The 26,071-nt window shown below is 48.0% G+C and overlaps 1 pseudogene; it reads left to right on the plus strand.

Annotated features, from left to right (window-relative positions):
• The first annotated feature begins 383 nt into the window (after positions 1-383).
• LOC141111732 (mixed lineage kinase domain-like protein) lies at positions 384-24,908 on the plus strand (annotated as a pseudogene).
• Positions 24,909-26,071: the final 1,163 nt, after the last annotated feature.

Below are 26,071 nucleotides of genomic sequence, written 5' to 3' on the forward strand. Positions count from 1 at the left end.
CCGCAAACGCATCGCCTACACGTCCACCTACCCGGAAGTGATCTCTTCTCTCTGGTTTCCTTGGATTCCAGCGTGCGTTCCAGCGGCCGGAAGTGACGGCATCCACCGCTTCAGCCTGTCCATCGGACACCACCGCCATCCAGACCCAGATCAGAGATACTCTAGGACACTCCGGCATCATTGCTAACATGTCTTTTTATCATGTACCCTTGTGAGTACCGCTTTTCCTAGTTTTTTTAATAAACTTCATGTAATCTCTGTACTTAGAGTGGTGCCTTGTTTTTCATCCACAGTCCTTTATTCACCAAGCCCAGACCCTTGCACCTTCCACACTCATCCATGGTTCCCTCTCTAACCCCCCCCCCCCTTTGTCTTTGCAGGGGATGGAGGCGTTGGAGGCATTGGGTCACGTTTTCAGTGTTGCTCAGACCATCTATGACCTGTGTGACCAGGCCAGCTCCAACAAGAAGCAATGCCGCCGCCTAGAGAAGAGGATCAAAATGTTGCTTCTGACTGCAAAGACTCTGGAGAAGCAGCAGGATAAGTCAATGGCTCTGCTGGCAGTGGTGGGGGAGCTGGCCACCACGCTAGAGAACGCCAAGTGTTGGGTCATTAAATATTCCCACCATGTCTGGTGGAAACAGGTACTCCAGGCCAATGGCATCAAGGAAGAATTTCAACTAATCAACGACCGCCTGGGGGATGCTGCCACCGAGATCTCTGTCCTGCTGGCTGCCAAACACAAGTCTAAATTTTCTCAGTTCTTCGTGGAGAACACTAGGAAGAGGCAGAATGAATAGGATATAGAGGAAGACCTGCAGGAGCTCTGCACTTACCTCAACAGTGAGTTTCTTTTTTTTGCCCCCACTACAGATCATGTAGACCATAGCCCAACCTATTGATATGTACAACGACATATAGATATGCCATTAATTTAACCACTTGCTTACTGGGCACTTAAACCCCCCTCCTGTCCAGACCAATCTTCAGCTTTTAGCGCTGTCGCACTTTGGATGACAATTGCGCGGTCATACAATACTGTACCCAAATGAAATTTTTATCATTTTTTTCCTACAAATAGAGCTTTCTTTTGATGGTATTTGATCACCTCTGCGGTTTTTAGTTTTTGTTAAAAAAAATGAAAAAGACAGAATTTTACAAAAAAAAAAAATTTTTTTTTTTTTTATATTTTGTTATAAAATTTTGCAAACCGGTAATTTTTCTCCTTCGTTGATGTACGCTGATGAGGCGGCACTGATGGGCACTGATAGGTGCCAGTGATGGGCACTGATGTGTGGCGGTGATGGGCACTGATGGGTGGCGGTGATGGGCACTGATTGGGCACTGATTGATGGCAGCACTGCTAGCTGGCACTGATTGGCACCACTGGTGGGCATTGATAGGTGGCACTTGTGGGCATTGATAGATGGCACTTGTGGGCATTGATAGGTGGCACTTGTGGGCATTGACAGGTGGCACTTGTGGGCACTGGCAGGTGGCAATGACAGATGGCACCTGTTGGCACAGATGAGGCATATGTGCCTCCTTCCTCTTCAGGACCGATGTCCCTGTGACATAAGCTGGTAATCGGCTTGTTTTTCCTCCTCACGCTGTCAGCGTGAGGAGAAAACGAAACCAATCACCGAGGTTTTGTTTACATCATGTGATCAGCTGTCATTGGCTGACAGCTGATCACATGGTAAGGGGCCGGGACCAGCCCCTTACTCGGATCTGTGATCATCCGAGTCTCCGTGACTCGGCGATCACAGCGCGCACGCCGTGCGCCCTGCAGGGTGCGTGCAGTGCGCGTGTACAGGGGAGGACGTCCCATGACGGCCTCCCGGAAATTGAGGTCCGTGCTGTAGCTGTCATTCGGCTATGGCCCAGACCTCAAGTGGTTAATCATAAATGCTTTCTGAGCAGTATTAATGATCTAGCTAGTAGAGCTGCACAATTAATCGTTAAAAAATCGTGATCTCGATTCAACCCCCCTGAAGATCTTTATTGCAGAGTTTGCGGATTCTTTCATATAACAAGTGGAGAAACTTATCTGCTCACTCAGCTATCAAAAGAAAACATCCGGGCAGTCTGCCAAGTCTTTAACATGAAACATTGTAACTAACTCTTCCTTCTCAGATCAAAGGGAAAAACTTCTGTGTGTAAATAAAAAATCCAGGCAGTCTGCCAAGTTTTTAACAACATGTAAATGCAGGAAGTTTAAACACTTATGCCCCGTACACACGGTCGGATTTTCCGATGGACAATGTCCGATCGGAGCGTGTTGTCGGAAATTCCGACCGTGTGTGGGCGCCATCGGACATTTTCCATCGGATTTTCCGACACACAAAGTTGGACAGCAGGAGATAAAATTTTCCGACAACAAAATCCGATCGCGTCAATTCCGACCATGTGTGGCCTGTTCCGACGCACAAAGTGCCACGCATGCTCAGAAGAAATTCCAACACGGGACAGCTCGTTCTGGTAAACTTAGCGTTCGCAATGGATACAGCACTTTCGTCACGCTGCAATGTTAAAAATGGTTTAATACAGCGCACTCTCGTCTTCTTTATAATGTGACAAGAATTAGGTCGTTTTGCTGCTCGTATTCACACACACTTCTCACAAACTTTTATTTGTGTTTTTTTAGTGGGATTCCCTGAATATATTGTTATTAGTTGTCACATCTGACAGTTTGATATTTTTTAATTTTTTTTTATTTTGGATTTTAAGCCTTTTTTTTATTTAATGTTTGTATTTTTTCCAAGGCTGATCTTTGTTCAATGTTATTTTTATTTTTACTCCAGAATATTTTTGGGTGTGTTTTGTGTGTCAAGTTACCCCAACACCATTGATATCTTTTATTATTTAATCTCAAGGAGATTGTTTGTTGTTGGTGTCCCTTGTTCATTTCACATTGTATATTTGAAATGTACCTGAATCCTCACAAAAAAACTGTCCTTTTTGAAGTAAAACACATAGGAGAGTATAATTCAAAACAAAAATCCTTTATTAAGGGATCAGAACCAAACAAAGAGGAAGGCAACCAGGGCCGGACTGGGAATGAAAACCAGCCCTGGAAAAAATGTCATACCAGCCCCATAGCATTAGTATACCAGCCCAACAGCATAACGTCATTATTTTCTTGTTCATAAAATGGAAAACCATGCATTTTAAAGCACATTTAAAGAGTGCATTATATATAGATAAGACACAGTGGTGGCAATTTATGGGTACAGTGGCTGCGTTTGATAGTACAGTGGCTGCGTTTGATGGGCACAGTGGCTGCGTTTGATGGGCACAGTGGTAGCGCTTAATGAGCACAGTGGTGGCAATTTATGGGTACAGTGGCTTCGTTTGATGGGCACAGTGGTAGCGCTTAATAAGCACAGTGGCGGCAATTTATGGGTACAGTGGCTGCGTTTGATGGGCACAGTGGCTGTGTTTAATGGGCACAGTGGTGGCAATTTATGGGTACAGTGGCTGCGTTTGATGGTACAGTGGCTGCGTTTTATGGGCACAGTGGCAGCGTTTAATGGGCACAGTGGTGGCAATTTATGGGCACAGTGGCTGCGTTTGATGGGCACAGTGGCTGTGTTTAATGGGCACAGTGGTGGCAATTTATGGGTACAGTGGCTGCGTTTGATGGTACAGTGGCTGTGTTTGATGGTACAGTGGCAGCGTTTAATGGGCACAGTGGTGGCAATTTATGGGTACAGTGGCTGTGTTTGATGGGCATAGTGGCTGTGTTTGATGGGCACAGTGGTGGCAATTTATGGGTACAGTGGCTGCGTTTGATGGTACAGTGGCTGCGTTTGATGGTACAGTGGCAGCGTTTAATGGGCACAGGGGTGGCAATTTATGGGTACAGTGGCTGTGTTTGATGGCACAGTGGCTGCAATTGATGGGTACAGTGGCTGCGTTTGATGGTACAGTGGCTGCGTTTGATGGTACAGTGGCTGCGTTTAATGGGCACAGTGGTGGCAATTTATGGGTACAGTGTCTGTGTTTGATGGTACAGTGGCTGCATTTGATGGGCACAGTGGCAGTGTTTAATGGGCACAGTGGTGGCAATTTATGGGCACAGTGGCTGCGTTTGATGGGCACAGTGGCTGTGTTTAATGGGCACAGTGGTGGCAATTTATGGGTACAGTGGCTGCGTTTGATGGTACAGTGGCTGCATTTGATGGGCACAGTGGCTGCGTTTAATGGGCACAGTGGTGGCAATTTATGGGTACAGTGGCTGCGTTTGATGGGCACAGTGGCTGCGTTTGATGGGCACAGTGGCTGCGTTTGATGGGCACAGTGGTAGCGCTTAATGAGCACAGTGGTGGCAATTTATGGGTACAGTGGCTTCGTTTGATGGGCACAGTGGTAGCGCTTAATAAGCACAGTGGCGGCAATTTATGGGTACAGTGGCTGTGTTTGATGGGCACAGTGGCTGTGTTTAATGGGCACAGTGGTGGCAATTTATGGGTACAGTGGCTGCGTTTGATGGTACAGTGGCCGCGTTTAATGGGCACAGTGGCAGCGTTTAATGGGCACAGTGGTGGCAATTTATGGGCACAGTGGCTGCGTTTGATGGGCACAGTGGCTGTGTTTAATGGGCACAGTGGTGGCAATTTATGGGTACAGTGGCTGCGTTTGATGGTACAGTGGCTGCGTTTGATGGTACAGTGGCAGCGTTTAATGGGCACAGTGGTGGCAATTTATGGGTACAGTGGCTGTGTTTGATGGGCACAGTGGCTGTGTTTAATGGGCACAGTGGTGGCAATTTATGGGTACAGTGGCTGCGTTTGATGGTACAGTGGCTGCGTTTGATGGGCACAGTGGCTGCAATTGATGGGTACAGTGGCTGCGTTTGATGGTACAGTGGCTGCGTTTGATGGTACAGTGGCAGCGTTTAATGGGCACAGTGGTGGCAATTTATGGGTACAGTGGCTGTGTTTGATGGCACAGTGGCTGCAATTGATGGGTACAGTGGCTGCGTTTGATGGTACAGTGGCTGCGTTTGATGGTACAGTGGCTGCGTTTAATGGGCACAGTGGTGGCAATTGATGGATACAGTGGCTGCGTTTGATGGTACAGTGGCTGCGTTTGATGGGCACAGTGGCAGCGTTTAATGGGCACAGTGGTGGCAATTTATGGGCACAGTGGCTGCGTTTGATGGGCACAGTGGCTGTGTTTAATGGGCACAGTGGTGGCAATTTATGGGTACAGTGGCTGCGTTTGATGGTACAGTGGCTGCGTTTGATGGTACAGTGGCAGCGTTTAATGGGCACAGTGGTGGCAATTTATGGGTACAGTGGCTGTGTTTGATGGGCACAGTGGCTGTGTTTAATGGGCACAGTGGTGGCAATTTATGGGTACAGTGGTTGCGTTTGATGGTACAGTGGCTGCGTTTGATGGTACAGTGGCTGCGTTTGATGGGCACAGTGGCTGCGTTTGATGGTACAGTGGCTGCGTTTGATGGTACAGTGGCAGCGTTTAATGGGCACAGTGGTGGCAATTTATGGGTACAGTGGCTGTGTTTGATGGGCACAGTGGCTGTGTTTAATGGGCACAGTGGTGGCAATTTATGGGTACAGTGGCTGCGTTTAATGGGCACAGTGGTGGCAATTTATGGGTACAGTGGCTGTGTTTGATGGGTACAGTGGCTGTGTTTGATGGGCACAGTGGTTGTGTTTAATGGGCACAGTGGTGGCAATTTATGGGTACAGTGGCTGCGTTTGATGGTACAGTGGCTGCGTTTGATGGTACAGTGGCTGCGTTTGATGGGCACAGTGGCTGCGTTTGATGGTACAGTGGCTGCGTTTGATGGTACAGTGGCAGCGTTTAATGGGCACAGTGGTGGCAATTTATGGGTACAGTGGCTGTGTTTGATGGCACAGTGGCTGCAATTGATGGGTACAGTGGCTGCGTTTGATGGTACAGTGGCTGCGTTTAATGGGCACAGTGGTGGCAATTGATGGGTACAGTGGCTGCGTTTGATGGGCAGGGCACAGTGTTGCAATCTATGGGCACAGTTTTCAAAGTTATCTGGCACTTGAGAGAGAGAGAGAGAGAGAGAGAGAGAGACACACCTTGATTCTTGTGCTGTAGCAGCTGCACTGCCGGCCATTCACTGATATTCTCTCCTCGTGCAGATAGTGGGCGGTGCTGGCTGGCGCCGCATGGGACGAGGCAAAATGGAGCAGCACGGCGTTCTCCTGCTCCTCCCCCTCAGGCACACAGAGAGCGAGGCATGATGATGAGTGTGGTGGGTGGCGCGCCGGCCGAACGGAGGAGACAGTGAGTGACAGACACAGGCAGCCATGGCATAGTGCAGCAGCGGCGGCCACCGCTGCTGCTGATCTTTAGGTCAGGACACAGGCAGTGAGCGGCCCCGGAGACACACACAGAGAGTGAGTGAGAGTGACACACAGCTGGCATAGTGCAGCAGCGGCGGCCGCCGCTGCTGCTCTTTAGAATGCTGATGCTGACACAGGCAGTGAGCGGCCCCAGCGGTACTACAGTGCAGCCAGCCTACCGGGATATTTCCCGGTATCCCGGTAGGCCAGTCCGGCCCTGAAGGCAACACTGGATCAACAAGAGAAATTAGCGAAGCCTGGGACCCCCACAGCAGACAGCAATTCTTCAACATCAAAATTGGTGGCCTGAGGAGTCCATATGTAAGGGAGGGCAGTCTGGTCCGGGATTCACAGAGACTTGGATAGCAGCAGATGACATGTGTGTGGCTGCATTTGATGGGCACAGTGGCAGTGTTTAATGGGCACAGTGGTGGCAATTTATGGGCACAGTGGCTGCGTTTGATGGGCACAGTGGCTGTGTTTAATGGGCACAGTGGTGGCAATTTATGGGTACAGTGGCTGCGTTTGATGGTACAGTGGCTGCATTTGATGGGCACAGTGGCTGCGTTTAATGGGCACAGTGGTGGCAATTTATGGGTACAGTGGCTGCGTTTGATGGGCACAGTGGCTGCGTTTGATGGGCACAGTGGTAGCGCTTAATGAGCACAGTGGTGGCAATTTATGGGTACAGTGGCTTTGTTTGATGGGCACAGTGGTAGCGCTTAATAAGCACAGTGGCGGCAATTTATGGGTACAGTGGCTGTGTTTGATGGGCACAGTGGCTGTGTTTAATGGGCACAGTGGTGGCAATTTATGGGTACAGTGGCTGCATTTGATGGTACAGTGGCTGCGTTTGATGGGCACAGTGGCAGCGTTTAATGGGCACAGTGGTGGCAATTTATGGGCACAGTGGCTGCGTTTGATGGGCACAGTGGTGGCAATTTATGGGTACAGTGGCTGCGTTTGATGGTACAGTGGCTGCGTTTGATGGTACAGTGGCAGGGTTTAATGGGCACAGTGGTGGCAATTTATGGGTACAGTGGCTGTGTTTGATGGGCACAGTGGCTGTGTTTAATGGGCACAGTGGTGGCAATTTATGGGTACAGTGGCTGCGTTTGATGGTACAGTGGCTGCGTTTGATGGGCACAGTGGCTGCAATTGATGGGTACAGTGGCTGCGTTTGATGGTACAGTGGCTGCGTTTGATGGTACAGTGGCAGCGTTTAATGGGCACAGTGGTGGCAATTTATGGGTACAGTGGCTGTGTTTGATGGCACAGTGGCTGCAATTGATGGGTACAGTGGCTGCGTTTGATGGTACAGTGGCTGCGTTTGATGGTACAGTGGCTGCGTTTAATGGGCACAGTGGTGGCAATTGATGGGTACAGTGGCTGCGTTTGATGGTACAGTGGCTGCGTTTGATGGGCACAGTGGCAGCGTTTAATGGGCACAGTGGTGGCAATTTATGGGCACAGTGGCTGCGTTTGATGGGCACAGTGGCTGTGTTTAATGGGCACAGTGGTGGCAATTTATGGGTACAGTGGCTGCGTTTGATGGTACAGTGGCTGCGTTTGATGGTACAGTGGCAGCGTTTAATGGGCACAGTGGTGGCAATTTATGGGTACAGTGGCTGTGTTTGATGGGCACAGTGGCTGTGTTTAATGGGCACAGTGGTGGCAATTTATGGGTACAGTGGCTGCGTTTGATGGTACAGTGGCTGCGTTTGATGGTACAGTGGCTGCGTTTGATGGGCACAGTGGCTGCGTTTGATGGTACAGTGGCTGCGTTTGATGGTACAGTGGCAGCGTTTAATGGGCACAGTGGTGGCAATTTATGGGTACAGTGGCTGTGTTTGATGGCACAGTGGCTGCAATTGATGGGTACAGTGGCTGTGTTTGATGGTACAGTGGCTGCGTTTAATGGGCACAGTGGTGGCAATTGATGGGTACAGTGGCTGTGTTTGATGGGCAGGGCACAGTGTTGGCAATCTATGGGCACAGTTTTCAAAGTTATCTGGCACTTGAGAGAGAGAGAGAGAGAGAGAGAGAGAGAGAGAGAGAAAGAGACACCTTGATTCTTGTGCTGTAGCAGCTGCACTGCCGGCCATTCACTGATATTCTCTCCTCGTGCAGATAGTGGGCGGTGCTGGCTGGCGCCGCACGGGACGAGGCAAAATGGAGCAGCACGGCGTTCTCCTGCTCCTCCCCCTCAGGCACACAGAGAGCGAGGCATGATGATGAGTGTGGTGGGCGGCGCGCCGGCCGAATGGAGGAGACAGTGAGTGACAGACACAGGCAGCCATGGCATAGTGCAGCAGCGGCGGCCACCGCTGCTGCTGATCTTTAGGTCAGGACACAGGCAGTGAGCGGCCCCGGAGACACACACAGAGAGTGAGTGAGAGTGACACACAGCTGGCATAGTGCAGCAGCGGCGGCCGCCGCTGCTGCTCTTTAGAATGCTGATGCTGACACAGGCAGTGAGCGGCCCCAGCGGTACTACAGTGCAGCCAGCCTACCGGGATATTTCCGGGTATCCCGGTAGGCCAGTCCGGCCCTGAAGGCAACACTGGATCAACAAAAGAAATTAGCGAAGCCTGGGACCCCCACAGCAGACATCAATTCTTAAACATCAAAATTGGTGGCCTGAGGAGTCCATATGTAAGGGAGGGCAGTCTGGTCCGGGATTCACAGAGACTTGGATAGCAGCAGATGACATGTGTGTGGCTGCATTTGATGGGCACAGTGGCAGTGTTTAATGGGCACAGTGGTGGCAATTTATGGATTCACAGAGACTTGGATAGCAGCAGATGACATGTGTGTCCGCAGGCTGTGGTACCACAAGAGGCTGCATTTTTTTGCCCAACAGACTGGATCCAGGATCCTCACTGTCTGGTCTTCCTTTCACGCTTCATTCCCGGCTGTGGCTGTGCAGTTGGAGATGTGGCAGGAGGAGGAGTAGGACCTGGAGGAGGAGTAGGACCTGCAGGAGGAGGAGGACCATCCCAAAGCTGTGTGTGAGGTGTAATTTGGCCCCTCATACCTTTCGCCAGAGCCTCCAATATGAGGGCCTCACACATGGCTTTTTGGCCCTCCTCCATCCTCTGCATTTTATAGGCTATGAATGCAGCAATGTTCTCCTGCCTGGTGTGTGGTGCTCCCAGGACCTCTGTAGCCCTCCAAAAGAATCTGATAGCCGCCTCCTCTAGGGCACTCGTCCTACTGCCACTTTCTGTTTTCAGGGGGGGTGGAGGGACCTTGATATCAGCCAGCCGGCTCGGCCTGGCTGAGACTTCCCTGTGTATGAAAAAGGGACATAGTTGTAATGTTTTGCATCATCAATCACAATCCTTAATTAGTACTCCCAACTAACATATAGTTCACATCATTGATTGGACAAGCAGAAATATTTAGAGGAATGCTATACCTGGCTCAATCTGGGCTCCTCCACATGCGGCCTGGAAGGCCCAGGTTGGGCGTCAGAAGCCTCAGCCGGGGGGGAAGGAAGCGTGGAAGGAAGACTGGAGAGGGATGGCCTGGGTTCAGTCTGGCCTGCCAGAAAGTGCAGCCTGTCGTAGTACAACATCCTGGGGACATAGATGTCACCTGCTGCTCCGGATCTCTGTGAATCCAGGACTTTATTGCGCTCCCTCAGATATGTGCTCCTCAGGCCACCAATGAAAATCTTTAAATAAGTGATGTCTGCCGTGGGGATCACCTGCTTCACAATTTCACACAATTGCTCCAGTGCGGCCTTCCTCTTTGCTTGGTTCTTGTAATGGGGGTGTTTAATCTCCCACAGACAAGGCAGCTCCCTTAGCATCTCTATGAATACTGAAATGAAGTCCTTATCTTTGAGTACCATATCCATGTTCACTGCAAGACACAACACAAGACAAAGCCTAATGCCACACAAAACTCTCCTAATCTTGTTACAATATAGGCCTCAATCTAGAAGCAGTATAGGCACAAGTTTGTCTCTTACCTTCGTTCTTACGATCGGCGCGTCCAATGCTCCTTCCTCCGCTCACAGATCAAACGTAATACGCACGCGTGTTACGCTTTATATACACTGCGCATGCGTGTAACTCCGCCCGCCCCTGACGTTCTTTCTAGTGTATTCCCCGCCCCTTTTCGTTCGGCGCAGTGGGGGAAGAGCATGATGGCGGACATACAGCAGGTGCGGGCTAATTGTAGCAACGAGGAGGAGGAGGAGGAAAGGGCGGATCCAGGCACGTCCCGATCCAGAAGGAGACGTTTTAAGGCCACAAATATGTCGTTTGGGGAGATGTTGGAGATGGTCGACATCATGAGGAAGTCCGACTATGACGGAAAATATGGGCCTTACCCCAACCCGAACATCCGAAAGGCCAAGATCATGGCGAAAGTGGTCAGGAGTCTAGAGCGGAATTTCGGGGTATGAAGGTCTAAAGATCAGCTCAGGAAGCGGTGGTCGGACCTGAAGTTGAGAGAGCCAGAGCAGTACCGAAAGATCCGGAGAGTGCTGCAAAAAAGTAAGTAGTTGTGCTGTGTTCCTATTCTTTCTGTCTTTATTACGTTCGTTCTGCTCCATATGCTTTTATTAGTTGTAACGTTTCAAAAGGTCAACTTTAATGTTCATGGGCACATTATTCGTTCGTATCAAACATTTTTCTTTCGGCCTCTAGAACAACATTGTTTAGGCCATATGCATTTTCACACATTTTTGGGGGCCTACTTGGATGCCAAATATTTGTTTGTGTAGATGGGTTTGTTACTAGAATGAAATGCAAACTAGATTGTGTGTAAGGAGAGGACACTGAGCAGCTGTTTTCACATCTGGACACTGGAGCACTAGTGTGGGACACAAGAACACCATTTTTATTAGGGGGGGCACACAGGTGCTCCAGTGTATACTATAGGGGGGGCTACATCTGTGAAGCTTGTACCAAACAGGTAAAGTATTGCAGCTTGACAAAGGGCAATAAAAAATATACATCTTGGAACTCTGCTAAAATAGACAATTGTACCCCACTTCCGAGCAATGTTTCCTATTTCTAGTTCTGCCATCAAATATCTGTGTTCTAAGTATACCATTTTTGTTTTACATAGGGGAGAAAAGACTCGGACACCCCTCATCCCAGGAGACCAGAGACCCCCCCCCTCTGGAAGAAGGGGAAATACCAACACAAGAAGAAGAGCAGGAGGAAGAAGAAGACGTGTTGGAGATTGACACCACAACAGGTGAGTGTCTGCGACCACAGGCTCAGGTAAAAGAGATGGATGGTGGCAGATTTTTGAGACCTTTTTTTTTGTTCTTTATCTCTTTTTAGGTGATCGTGATCCAGAACGCTTTACATCTGAAAGTGCCCAGATACTGATCGGGGAGATCATGGGGTGTAATCTCCAATTGCAAAACATCCAGCAACAAATCAGTGATGTTATTAAAAAAAATAATAACATCATTGATGTTTTGGGGCGAATTTAAACCCCACAAAATCACCTGTTTTATCGTACCAAAATTTTTTCAATGTTTAGAAAAGCCAAATTTGGAGGATGCACACAGTGTGCCAACATGTGCTATCTGCCATCACGGGAGATCAATGGACGCGTTTTGGGGGTGCAACCCCTTCCTCAATTATAAAGTAGCGTTGAGGAAGGGCTTGCTCCCCCAAAACACGTCCCTTGATCCCCCCTGATGGCAGATAGCACATGTTGACATTCGTAAATTGGTGTGCATCTTCCAAATTTGGCTTTTCCAGGGGTGATTTCCCCCCATCTGAACGCTATATCAAACACAGTTCATAAATACTCATGTCTGATATAGCCTTCAGGTTTTACCATATGTGAACTTTGTAAGTTCAAGTTTTTTGGCTTTCTTGTTGGTTTTACACAGGCCTGTTTTATCTGAAATGGATATTTCGATTTTTGATAATGCTACTGCAAACATTGTTATACAACAAACATGTTGGTTTGTTTTAAAAACCTTTGGGAAATGCACATGTGATTGTGCAGGTATAAAAAAGTGCCTTACTCAAGAATGTGTGGATTATTGTCTCAACACTACAACACTTTTGGGGTGATGTAATTGCTGTTTTATGCAAAAATGGGGGTTATTTCCTAAGGGCAAATCCTCTTTGCACTACAAGTGCAGGTTCAGTGCAGATGCAAGTGCACTTGTAGTGAAATGTGTTTTTGCATTTAGGAAGTACCAGCCAACACTGTTTTTTATAAGATTACCCAATCACGACATTTTCTGCACTCAACACATTTCTGTCAGGGTCAGCTAAAACAAACACAAGCAGTAAATGTCCACAAAGAATTTCTTTTGGTTGTTTTTTATTTGAAAAAGGTGTCACAGATTGTCTGGCATATTGATAGCCCCCCTACCCACAAAGAACTCCAGGTAGCGTAACCGGACATCACGGGCATTCAGGGAGGGCAAGCCAGGACGGCCACTTTCAAGCGCCGTCAGTGTTGATGGATTAGGGATTCCGGCCTCAGGCCCAACTGAGCCAGCATAGTTGGCTGAATGTTTTCTTAAAAAATTATGGAGAACACAGCAGGCAAGTATTATATGGTTCAGTTTATACTCCGCCATATGGATGGGTGTCAGAAATAATAGGAACCGGCTGGCCAGGATTCCAAATGTGTTCTCCACCACTCTTCGGGCTCTGGCCAGCCGGTAATTAAAAACCCTCTGTTCCGGGGTGAGGGTCCTCATCGGGAATGGCCGCATCAGGTGGTCCGAAAAAAGTGTAGCGCTAAACAATATCGTGAACGACAGTGGATTAGTCGATATGCAGTGGAGGGGATTACCTATAAACAAAACTTTATAAATAGGTAGTCCTGATATGGGGCTTTGTGTCTAAACAATGAAAGTGGTTAGTCCTTATGTAAACATATTTGGACAAATAATTCAGGCATCCCAAAATGCAGACCAGCTCACTCCCACCGAGAGATGAAAAGGCTTACCAGATAAGATGGACCCAAAGGGGCATACGCCGAATTGGGTCAGATAAGGCTTGGGTGGTGAGTGGCTGTGGATGGCTGTGATCCTACGGATTGCTGTATTCCTCCAAATGGCACCCGGGTCCAGAAAGGTGTGGGAAGTTACACGAATATAGATGGTCCTATAGGTCATAGCATGTAGATTTTGAGAATAATACAGATCATGTGTGAATAAATTCAGACAGATATACAGTCCCCAATATTGGAATAGTATTCTGATTGAATGGCTGTGGACTGGGCAAGTTCAGTTAAAGATCTGCAGATGCTGTGAATGGCTGTGGACTGGGCAAGTTCAGTTAAAGATCTGCAGATGCAGATCTTTAACTGAACTTGCCCAGTCCACAGCCATTCAATCAGAATACTATTCCAATATTGGGGACTGTATATCTGTCTGAATTTATTCACACATGATCTGTATTATTCTCAAAATCTACATGCTATGACCTATAGGACCATCTATATTCGTGTAACTTCCCACACCTTTCTGGACCCGGGTGCCATTTGGAGGAATACAGCAATCCGTAGGATCACAGCCATCCACAGCCACTCACCACCCAAGCCTTATCTGACCCAATTCGGCGTATGCCCCTTTGGGTCCATCTTATCTGGTAAGCCTTTTCATCTCTCGGTGGGAGTGAGCTGGTCTGCATTTTGGGATGCCTGAATTATTTGTCCAAATATGTTTACATAAGGACTAACCACTTTCATTGTTTAGTCACAAAGCCCATATCAGGACTACCTATTTATAAAGTTTTGTTTATAGGTGATCCCCTCCACTGCATATCGACTAATCCACTGTCGTTCACGATATTGTTTAGCGCTACACTTTTTTCGTTTCTTCCCATATATACTTTGTTGGTTGTGTTAGCTGCTTTTTGTTTCCTTTTTGGGCAGCGAAGAATTATTTTGTATATAATTCCGCATCAGGTGGTCCCCCAGCGCAAATGCTTCATCAGCAACAAACACAAATGGGAGACCTTCAACATTGTCCCCTGGAGGTGGCAAGTCCAAGCTGCCATTCTGGAGACGCCTGTAGAACTCCGTCTGGGCGATCACTCCACCATCGGACATCCGGCCATTCTTCCCCACGTCCACATACAAGAACTCGTAATTAGCCGACACCACCGCCAACATCACTATACTATTAAACCCCTTGTAATTATAATAGTACGACCCCGAGTTGGGTGGTGGGACGATGTGGACGTGTTTCCCATCAATTGCCCCTCCGCAGTTAGGAAAGTCCCACCGCTGGGCAAAGTGGGAGGCCACAGTCTGCCATTCCTGTGGCATTGAAGGAAACTGTTGAGGAAAAAAAAATAAACATTACTATTTTTTCACAGAAACATGGCAAGCAGATTAGACACAAACATTATGGGGCAACCTCCAGATAGCATTTACTAAGGGGAATTTAACAACAACAAAGTATAAGGTACACCTATCATATTCCCCCTACCCCCCTCTCATGGGCCATTTCTAACATTTTAGGGGGGGGGAACTCTTGGACAGGTAACCCTCTTCACTTCATTGAGAGATGAATGCCTAAATACAGGGTATTACTTGGAACAGCCCCTCCTTAGTTACACTATTGGCAGACCACTGGACAGGTAAGAAGTGTCATAATACAAAGATATAAATACACACTGTACACATTTGAGGACATTTGAACATTCTGCTATTACCTATCAAGATAATAATAGGATACAAAAACTTTAAACAGTACCATTGGAAAGTATACAGGCAGGCCCTTGCACTACATGCTTTGGGGAATTCATCCATAAATCTGACCAGTAAAGAGATGGGTATAGTGTGTATGGGTTTGGCAAAGTCAGCAGATAGATGATTGAGGATAGAGAATTGGGATCAGCTGACTTAGCAGTTGGGGGGGAGGGTTAAAAAAAATTTGGGGACACCACAAAAAAAAGCCTCTGGCACTCTGCCTAAATTTAAATCAAAAATAACATTTCCAAACATTTTAGGGGGTGTTTGGGGTAAAGCACTACTATGGAGCTGATAAAATACATTGTTAAGTGACTACATGAGGTGAATATAGGCCAGGAGACACCATGCTGGGGAGGTTATTGAAGGGCAAATATGTATGAAGGACATAAAATAATAATTACCTAAAAATCCAGCATGCATGAGAACAAAGGGGACATTCACAGCATATTACAATCATGGTAATTAGGGAATGAGGGAAGAAATACAATATATTATCAAACATTCAATACAATAAAATGTGATATAAAAGGATAAAAATCTTACCTTCATATACTCCTTCTGCAGGACCTGGATGATGGCAGAACAGGTCTCTGGGATAATGATCCCCAGAGCCTGGGGGGAGATGCCTGTCAAGAACTTCAAGTCCTGCAGACTTCTCCCTGTGGCCAAATACCGCAAGGTAGCGACCAACCTCTGCTCCGGAGTGATGGCTTGCCTCATGCAGGTATCCTGCCTGCTAATATAGGGGGTCAGCGAAGCCAACAAACGGTGAAACACGGGGTCCGTCATCCTGAGAAAGTTCCTGAAATCATCAGGATTATTCTCACGGAGCAAAGGCATATGAGAGAACTGGTCACGCTGAAGCAACCAATTCTTGGTCCATGAACTCCTCCCCACCCTGTTCATGGACTGGACTTGTGTCAAGGTCAGGACCCCAACACCAAGCCCCCGCACAGCAGGAACTCTACGAGGAGTACGCATACGAAACATGGCTAGAAAAGGGTCGGCTGCTCAGAACGAAGTAACAGAACGCACTGAAGTACAGCAAGGCCTGTGAAGAGCGACCTGAAAAACAGCAACGAGCGGGCAAGATCGCACAGAAAACTCCGATACGAACTGACTGCACGCACTGAAGAGCAGATACAAACCCACAAGCACAAACTGAACGGCAGAAAACGATCTGAAAGCCACGAGTCTGAAAAAGCGCGAATCGTCTCTCACCAAACTTTTACTAACACGAGATTAGCAAAAGGAGCCCAAAGGGTGCCGCGCTTGGTTCTGAACCGGCCTTTTCTAGTCTCGTCGTACGTGGTGTACGTCACCGCGTTCTTGGCGATCGGAAATTCCGACAACTTTGTGCGACCGTGTGTATGCAAAACAAGTTTGAGCCAACATCCGTCGGAAAAAATCCTAGGATTTTGTTGTCGGAATGTCCGAACAAAGTCCGACCGTGTGTACGGGGCATTAAAGTCTAAATCTTTTTCTGACACTTGTTTCTTAAGTTAAAATCAATATGTTTGCTAGAAAATAACTTAGAACCCCCAAACATTATATATATTTTAACAGAGACCCTAGGGAATAAAATGTCAATTACTACAATATTTTATGTCACACTGTATTTGCCCAGCGGTCTTTCAAATGCAATTTTTTGGGGAAAAAATACACTTCAATGAATAAAAAATAAATAAAACAAAACAGTAAAGTTAGCCCAATTTTTTTGTTTTAATGTGAAAGATGATGTTATGCCACGAGAATCGTGAGAGAATCGTGATCTATCTTCTAAGCAAAAAAATTGTGATTCTCATTTTAGCCAGAATCGTGCAGCTCTAGTAGCTAATGTGTGTAGGGTTCTCTACAGATCTTTCATGTTCCAGACAAGCATTAGTAAGTCTGGATCGTATTTTTATAAATCTTCTAAAAATAGTAGTAAAGGTCTGTCTGTTCAGAATATGTATCATGTTTTAACAGCACAGTGCCAAAGGCCACAAGGGGTTGTAAAGGTAGAAGGTGGATGGGGCTCAGGAGCGAGCATACACGAGTGCTCCCATAGCAAGCAGCTTGCTGTGGGGGCACTTGGTGGGGGGGGGAGCCAGGAGCATCAGCAGAGGACTGAGAAGAGGAGGATTGGGGCTGCTCTATGCAAAACCATTGCACAGAGCAGGTAAGTATGACATGTTAGTACAGTGTGGGGGTGTGTATACCATACATTCTATCTCCTTCTAATCAGCATGAGAATCTAATTCCAAGTCCAAAGTCTCTTATGTATATGGCCCCATGTAGTTTAGGTGTCTCCAGTGAAGGGTACTGCTAGTATTACATCATACCATACTAAGACCTTTAGATAGTTGTGCTCTTCCTACCTTGTGACAACAGCTTGGGGTAGATCCTTTTCTGTTCCAGCATGACTGTGTACAAAGCTAACTCCATAAAGACATGGTATGTCCAGGTTGGTGTTGAGGAACTGGAGTGTCCTGTACACAGCCCTGACCTCAACCCTACTAAACATGTCTGATGAATTGGAGATGGTGAGCCAGGTCTTCTTATCCAAGATCAGTAGCTGACTTCACATATGCGCACAAACTCCCACAGACACACTCCAAAATCTTGGGGAACGTCTTCCCCGAAGCAGGGCCAGATTAAGAGCATCACGGGCCTGGTGCTAAGGATTTTGGTGGGCCTTTTTATGAAAAAAAATGAAATGAAAACGCAAACAATTTTTTGTTAAATTTAAATTAAAGAGAGAGAGGGGTGTGAGAGAGTGGTTAAGAGAGAGAGAGAGAGAGAGAGAGAGAGAGAGGGAGGGGGTGATTGCGAGATAAGGGGTTGAAAGAGAGGGGATGAGAGGGAGGGGGAAAGAGAGAGAAAGGGGGTGAATGAGAGAGAGAGGGGTGAGAGAGAGGGGACGAGACAGAGAGGGGGTTTGGTGATAGCGAGATAGGGGGTTAAAAGAGAGGGGATGAGAGGAGGGGGGAAAGAGAAAAAGGGGGTGAATGAGAGAGAGAGGGGGAGAGAGAGAGGGGATGAGAAAAAAGGGAATAGAGAGAGGGTGAAAGAGAGAGAGGGTGGTAGGGGGTGAAGGGGGTGAGAGAGAGAACAGGGTGAAAGAGAGGGGATGAGAGAGAGAGAGGGGGGTGAGGGGGATAAAAGAGAGAGAGAGAGGGGGGTGAGAGTGAGGGGGTGAGTCTGTGGGGGGCAGAGCATAGTACATTACACGGGGGGGGGAATAGCACAGTACATTACATGGTTGGCACAACACATTACATGGTGGATACATGGATACAGCACATTTAATGGTGGGCAAAGCACAGTACATTACATGGCGGGCACAACACATTACACGGTTGGCACTGCCCAATACAGCACATTACAAGGTAGGCACAGTACATTATATGGTGGGCACAGCACATGACATGGTTGGCACTGCACAACACAGAACATTGCATGGTGGGCACAACACAGCACATGCACACGGTGGGCACAGGACCTTATATGGTGGGCACAGCACATGACATGACGGGCACAGCTGAGCACATTACATGGTGGTCACTGCACATTACAAGTGGGCACTGCACAGCACATTATATGGTGGGCACAGAATATTATATGGTGGGTACTGCACATGGCATGGTGGGCACAGCACATGACAAGATGGGCACTGCATGACACCACATGACACGGTGGGCACTGCACGTTGCACAGCACATTACATTGTGAGCACAGCACATTAAATGGTGGACACCGCACATGACAAGATGAGCCCTGCACACCACATTCCATTGGACACATTGGTGGGCACTGCACGACACAGCACATTATATTGTGAGCACAGCACATTAAATGGTGGACACCGCATATGACATGGTGAGCCCTGCACAGCACATTCCATTGTGGGTACTGCACGGCACATGCCATGATGGACAATGTACAGCACATAACATGGTGAGTACAGCACATTACATGGTAGGCACTGCATGGCGCAGCACATGACACGGTGGGCACAACACAGCACATGACTAGGTGGGCATTGCACAGCAATTTACATGGTGGGCACTGCACATGACATGGTGGGCACTGCATGGCACAGCACATTACATGGTGGGTACAGCGAATTACATGGTGGGCACTGCATAGCACAGTACATGACGTGGTGGGCACAGCGCATTACATGGTGGGCACTGAATGGCACAGCACATTACATGGTGGACACAACACATTACATGGTGGGCACTGCATGGCATAGCACATTTCATGGTGGGTAATGCAACTGCACATTACATGTTAGGAACTGCACATGACATGGTGGGCACTGCTGAACAGCACAGCACATTGCACAGTGGGCACAGCACACTACATGCTGAGCACAACACATGGCAGGGTGGACACAGCACAGAACATGACATGGTGGGAACTGCACATGACATGGTGGGCACTGCATGGCACAACACATTACATGGTGGACACTGCAAATTACATAGCGGGCATTGCAAGGCACAGCACATGACATGGTGGGCACGGCACATTACATTGCGGGCACTGAATGGCACAGCCCATGACATGGTGGGCATTGCACATGACATGGTGGGCACTGGATGGCACATCACATGACATGGAGGGCACTGCACATTACATGGCGGGCACTGCATGGCACAGTACATGACATGGCGGGCACTGCATGGCACATCACATGACATGGTGGGCACATCACATGACATGGTGGGCACTGCACATTACATGGTGGGCACAGCACATGACATGGTGGGCACTGCGAGGCACAGCACGATGTGGCGGGCACTGCACATTACATGGTGGGCACTGCAAGGCACAGCACGACATAGTGGGCACTGCACATCACATGAAGGGCAATGCAATGCACAGCACATGACATAGTGGGCACTGCACATTACATAGTGAGCACTGCAATGCACAGCAAATGACATACTGGACACAGCACATTACATGGCGGGCACTGCAATGCACAGCACATGACATAGTGGGCACAGCACATTACATGAGGGGCACTGCAATGCACATGCCATGACATAGTGGGCACAGCACATTACATGAGGGGCACTGCAATGTACATGACATGACATACTGGGCACAGCACATTAAATGAGGGGCACTGCAATGTACATGACATGACATAGTGGGCACAGCACATTACATGAGGGGCACTGCAATGTACATGACATGACATAGTGGACACAGCACATTACATGGGGGCACTGCAATGCACATGACATGACATGGTGGGCACAACACATGACATGGTGGGCACAACACATGACATGGTGGGCACTGCACATTACATGGTGGGCACAGCACATTACATGGTGGGCACAGCACATGACATGGTGGGCACTGGATGGCACATCACATGACATGGAGGGCACTGCACATTACATGGCGGGCACTGCATGGCACAGTACATGACATGGCGGGCACTGCATGGCACATCACATGACATGGTGGGCACATCACATGACATGGTGGGCACTGCACATTACATGGTGGGCACAGCACATGACATGGTGGGCACTGCGAGGCACAGCACGATGTGGCGGGCACTGCACATTACATGGTGGGCACTGCAAGGCACAGCACGACATAGTGGGCACTGCACATCACATGAAGGGCAATGCAATGCACAGCACATGACATAGTGGGCACTGCACATTACATAGTGAGCACTGCAATGCACAGCAAATGACATACTGGACACAGCACATTACATGGGGGGCACTGCAATGCACAGCACATGACATAGTGGGCACAGCACATTACATGAGGGGCACTGCAATGCACATGCCATGACATAGTGGGCACAGCACATTACATGAGGGGCACTGCAATGTACATGACATGACATACTGGGCACAGCACATTAAATGAGGGGCACTGCAATGTACATGACATGACATAGTGGGCACAGCACATTACATGAGGGGCACTGCAATGTACATGACATGACATAGTGGGCACAGCACATTACATGGGGGCACTGCAATGCACATGACATGACATGGTGGGCACATGACATGACATGGTGGGCACAACACATGACATGGTGGGCACTGCACATTACATGGTGGGCACAGCACATTACATGGTGGGCACAGCACATGACATGGTGGGCACTGCAAGGCACAACACGATGTGGCGGGCACTGCACATTACATGGTGGGCACTGCAAGGCACAGCACGACATAGTGGGCACTGCACATCACATTAAGGGCAATGCAATGCACAGCACATGACATAGTGGGCACAGCACATTACATGAGGGGCACTGCAATGCACATGACATGACATAGTGGGCACAGCACATTACATGAGGGGCACTGCAATGTACATGACATGACATAGTGGGCACAGCACATTACATGGGGGCACTGCAATGTACATGACATGACATGACATAGTGGGCACAGCACATTACATGGGGGCACTGCAATGCACATGGCATGACATGGTGGGCACAGCACATTACATAGTGGGCTCTGCAATGCACAGCACATGACATGGTGGGCACTGGGCACAAGAGGGAGAGCACATTACATGGGGGGAAGCAGGCATTCTGTCCCCTAGCACAATAATTACTCAACACCTCCCTAACAAATTTACTAACCTTATCTCAACAGCATGAGAGATGTCCTTCCTCCCGGGCTCCTGCTGATTAGGACAACATCAGCGCCCCTCCCCCAGGCAGCTCCCAGACACTGAGGATCTGTGTGAGTGTAACAGATCCTGTGATAGGAGTCACAGAGACAGGATTGGGCTGCACTGACTAACAATTGTCTCCTCTATGTGTGCACAGAGGGCTCCTCTTACTTCCGGAAGGCTCACAGATATTAATAAGCCACTGCCATGGGCCTATATTGAGGGAGGGGCCTGGAGCTCAAATGTTCAAAAAGCTCAAATAGGTGTCCAAACTTTTTGGCCATATAGCGTGTTTCATGACTCATCCCCTGACAGTTATTGGGTGGAGTCTGGTGGTTGAACTGATAATTTCAGTGACAAGAACAGGAGCTCCATAACATTCTCCATATGAGCTTACAGCTGTGATTTCACCCAACTGAAAATGTAAGAAAACGTTGTCTCTATTTCTGTTTGATGCAGGTCATGTGCCCCAAATAGAGGACAAGATGGACAACATGAAGGATGCAATGAGCAAACTGAATGCTAAACTGGCTGAAATTAATTTAGCATGTAAGTACTCAGAACACCAGCACAGTGGCACACAGGTAGGCGTATAGTCAGTAGTCCAGACATTTCTGATATAGCTGAGAAAATGGCACTCATAGATACTAAGAAAATGCTCATTCCTCCATCTTCAACTTTCACATGGGGGCAGCATAGGCCAAATCCCTAACCTTTACATAGGCAACCATACTATACCCTCTACCCAAAATTCAAGATGTGTATAAAAAAAAGAAAAGTGGATGTTCATTTAAAAGACCAGATCCAGAGAGTAAGTACCAAATATCTACAATGCACTGCTGTGGCATGATTGGCATATGCTATTGTAAATCAAGTTGGATTCTATTAATCACCAATAATACACAGCTGTCCCTGATTTTGAGGGACTGTCCCTAATTTGGAACAAAGTCCCTCAGTCCCCCTTTCCTCCTCATTTGTCCCTCATTTTGGTCTGATCTATATAATTGTATATAAAATGCACTATTTATCTTCCAAAAAGTCTTTCCCAGTGCTAAACCATCCATCCAGTTTCTAAATTTCTACATTGGTAAATTTCATAAGCCAGAATAAAGTAATAGAAGTGGTTAAAAAAGCACTTGTCGGTTTAAATAATCATTTTTGATTTTCCTTTAAGGGGTGTGGCAGGGGTTTGTTCTATGCCTATATATTTTTGCTAACAGGTCGCTCGTTCCCATCTCAAAAAGTTGGGAGGTATGCTAATAGTAATGGGGTGTACACACGGTCGGACTTTTCAGCTACAAAAGTCCGACAGCCTGTCCGACAGACTTTCGACGGACTTTCGACGGACTTGCGACGGACTTTCTAACGAACAGACTTGCCTACACACGATCACACAAAAGTCCGTCGAATTCTTACGTGATGACGTACACCGGACTAAAATAAGGAAGTTGATAGCCAGTAGCCAATAGCTGCCCTAGCGTGGGTTTTTGTCCGTCAGACTAGCATACAGACGAGCGGATTTTTCGACCGGACTCGAGTCCGTCGGAAAGATTTGAAGCATGTTTCAAATCTAAAGTCCGTCGGATTTGAGGCTGAAAAAGTCAGTTGAAAGTCCGGAGAAGCCCACACACGATCGGATTACCAGCCAGCTTTAGTCCGTCAGCGTCCGTTGGACTTTTGTAGACGAAAAGTCCGACCGTGTGTACGCGGCATAACGGGTTTCAGGTAAATAGCAATTTTAGCATTCATCAATGGTGCCATAATGTGGAGCTATACTCTCATTTTCACATATTTACAGGCTCCTCTTAGCCTTTGTGTTGTGAACTGAATGACATATCTGAGTGACTCCACCCTTATTGGGTGGGAAAAAATGAGATTTCAGTCAAAGGGAGCTACAAGGCAGGCTACTTGCTATGTACTGTCTTTTTGGCTTTATTCCCACTATACATCTGCAGTGGTGTGCAGTAAAGCGAACAGGGTGAGAATAAGCCTTTTAGGTAGCTCATAGTGCTGTAGGAAAGCAAAGTGAAATTCTCCACTTTCTATCTCTAGGTGTCCGGCCGAAATGGAACATCACAGAGATCCGGGTGACAGATCTGAAGCGAGGAGACCTATTACTGGAGCGACCCATCCATTTCCTCTACTGTGGAGAGCTCCACCGCAGTCCTGTGGCTATCAAAGTGTTCAAGGATCAAAATGTGCAGAGTGAAGAGTGAGTTCCTGGGGACACACAGACCAGTCCTCTTCTATCTCATTGAAGGAAGGGCAGAAGGTGACCGTTTCTCTGTTTTACAGATTCATTCGGAGGACATTTCTGTCTGAGAGCCAAGCGATGAAGAAATTTGAGTGTTTAAATATTTTACGACTCTACGGTATCTGTATAGATAATTCAGGTGAGGATGGTAACATCAATTATGTCTCCATATCCCTGATCTCTGTTATTTCTTCTTCGTTCTCATCCAGATTCTCTGCAGCTCTGTTCTGGTATCCCATCTCTGCTTCCATTTTTTTCTTCAGGTCTTTGTCCTGGTCTCCTATATCTGTTCCCATCCTCCTCCTCTCTCCCCTTCTCTGCAGCTCTCTTGACCTGGTCTCCTGTCTGTTCACACCCCCCCCCCCCCCTTTTCTCTATCTCTCCATCTTGGTCTCCTGTCTCTGTTCCATCCTAATCCTCTCTCATCCTTTAGTTCTGGCCCAGAAACCTGCTACTCGTTGGTGATGGAGTTATGTGAGAAAGGGACACTACGGGAACTACTACAAGCTGAACTGGACTTGCCTTGGGATCTGAGAGTTCTTATGGCTCTAGATGCAGCCAGAGTGCTGTACAGGTGAGACATCTCCATTTTATCTTGTAATTAGAAGCATTGAATTACCTGACAAAGCTGTTTTAGCTTGGAGATGGTCAGAGGCTGCAGGAGACAAGTGACCACATTTATTAGGTGTTAGAAATCAGTAATGCTGGAAATGTGAAATATATGGACTCACAATTTAAGGAATGTGAACATAGCTTACCTTTTATCAAAACCCACCATTACTTATTGAGGTCATTCTAATTACAGGTTGCATGAGACTGAAGTAAAAGCCATCCTCCATGGGAATCTGAGCAGCTCAAAGTTTTTGGTGCATGGAACGTATTGTGTTAAGGTACCAGATTATATATCCACAACAACACAAACTCCAATCAAATGTCCAACATGAGGATGGACTGATATCATGTAGACCATTTAGCTGTACATAGCTGCACTGTAGCTGCAAAATTGCTGGGTTCCATGATATAGTTGGGTTGGAGTCTGCTGAGATGGATTTTCATTGTCAATTTTTCCTGTAGTAGGGTCTGGGGGGGGGGGGGGGGGGGAGTGCTGTCTGTCCACGTACACAGAGGGGGTTATTTACTAAAGCTGCAGAGTGCAAAATCTGGTCCAGCTCTCCATAGCATCCAATCAGCTTCCAGGTTTTATTGCCAAAGCCTAATTGAACAAGCTGAAGTTAGAACCTGATTGGTTACAATGCACAGCTGCACCAGATTCTGAGTCCACCAGATTTAGTAAATCACCTCCAAAGCGTATAATGTGTAAAGTAGACATAGTACACTTAAGAAGCAAGGCTTGCAGACAACAAGGGCTCAAGTCAGTGACTGCAAAGAGCCTGGGGCGAGCTTCACCGTGACAGTGTGGACAATGAAACCTGCTGCTACTTAAACAGGGCCGATCCCAGGCGGGTGCGTGGGGTGCAGTGCACCTGGGCGCCAGAGAGGTGGGGGCGCTGAAGCGCCATTGTGCTACCCTCTCTCCTCCTCCTCTCCTTGTCCAGAGGCAACTCTCTCCGCCCGTCACCTCTGCCACCGCTGTGTTTCCTGCTGAAGCCCATCCCCCCTCCCTCCTCCTGTCAGAGAAGGGGAGCAGCCAGAGATCGGAGCGGCTGTCTCTGTGTGGACAGAGACCAGCTGCGCAGTGATGTTGCTGGGGGGGGGAGGGGGGTCCGTACCTGACACATGTTCTCCTCCTCCTCCCTGTGTCTAACTCCTGCCTGCTGTGATCTGCTCTCCACCCAGGCGGCGCGGCTGCACATTGTCCTCTCCTCTCCAGCTTCCGCTGGTTGTTTTTATGTACCCTAATGGGGGGGTTTGTCCTGGGGGGGTCTTTAATAATGGAGGGGGGTTTGTCCTGGGGGGGTCTGTAATAATGGAGGGGGGGTTTGTCCTGGGGGGCCAGTAATAATGGAGGGGGATTTGTCCTGGTAGGGGGGTCTGTAATAATGGAGGGGGGTTTGTTCTGGTGGGGGGTCTGTAATAATGGAGAGGGGTTGTCCTGGTGGGGGGGGTTGTCCTGGTGGGGGGTCTGTAATAATGGAGGGGGGTTTGT

Source organism: Aquarana catesbeiana, linkage group LG11, assembly GCF_042186555.1.
Source record: "Aquarana catesbeiana isolate 2022-GZ linkage group LG11, ASM4218655v1, whole genome shotgun sequence".
In the NCBI taxonomy this organism is placed as follows: domain Eukaryota; kingdom Metazoa; phylum Chordata; class Amphibia; order Anura; family Ranidae; genus Aquarana; species Aquarana catesbeiana.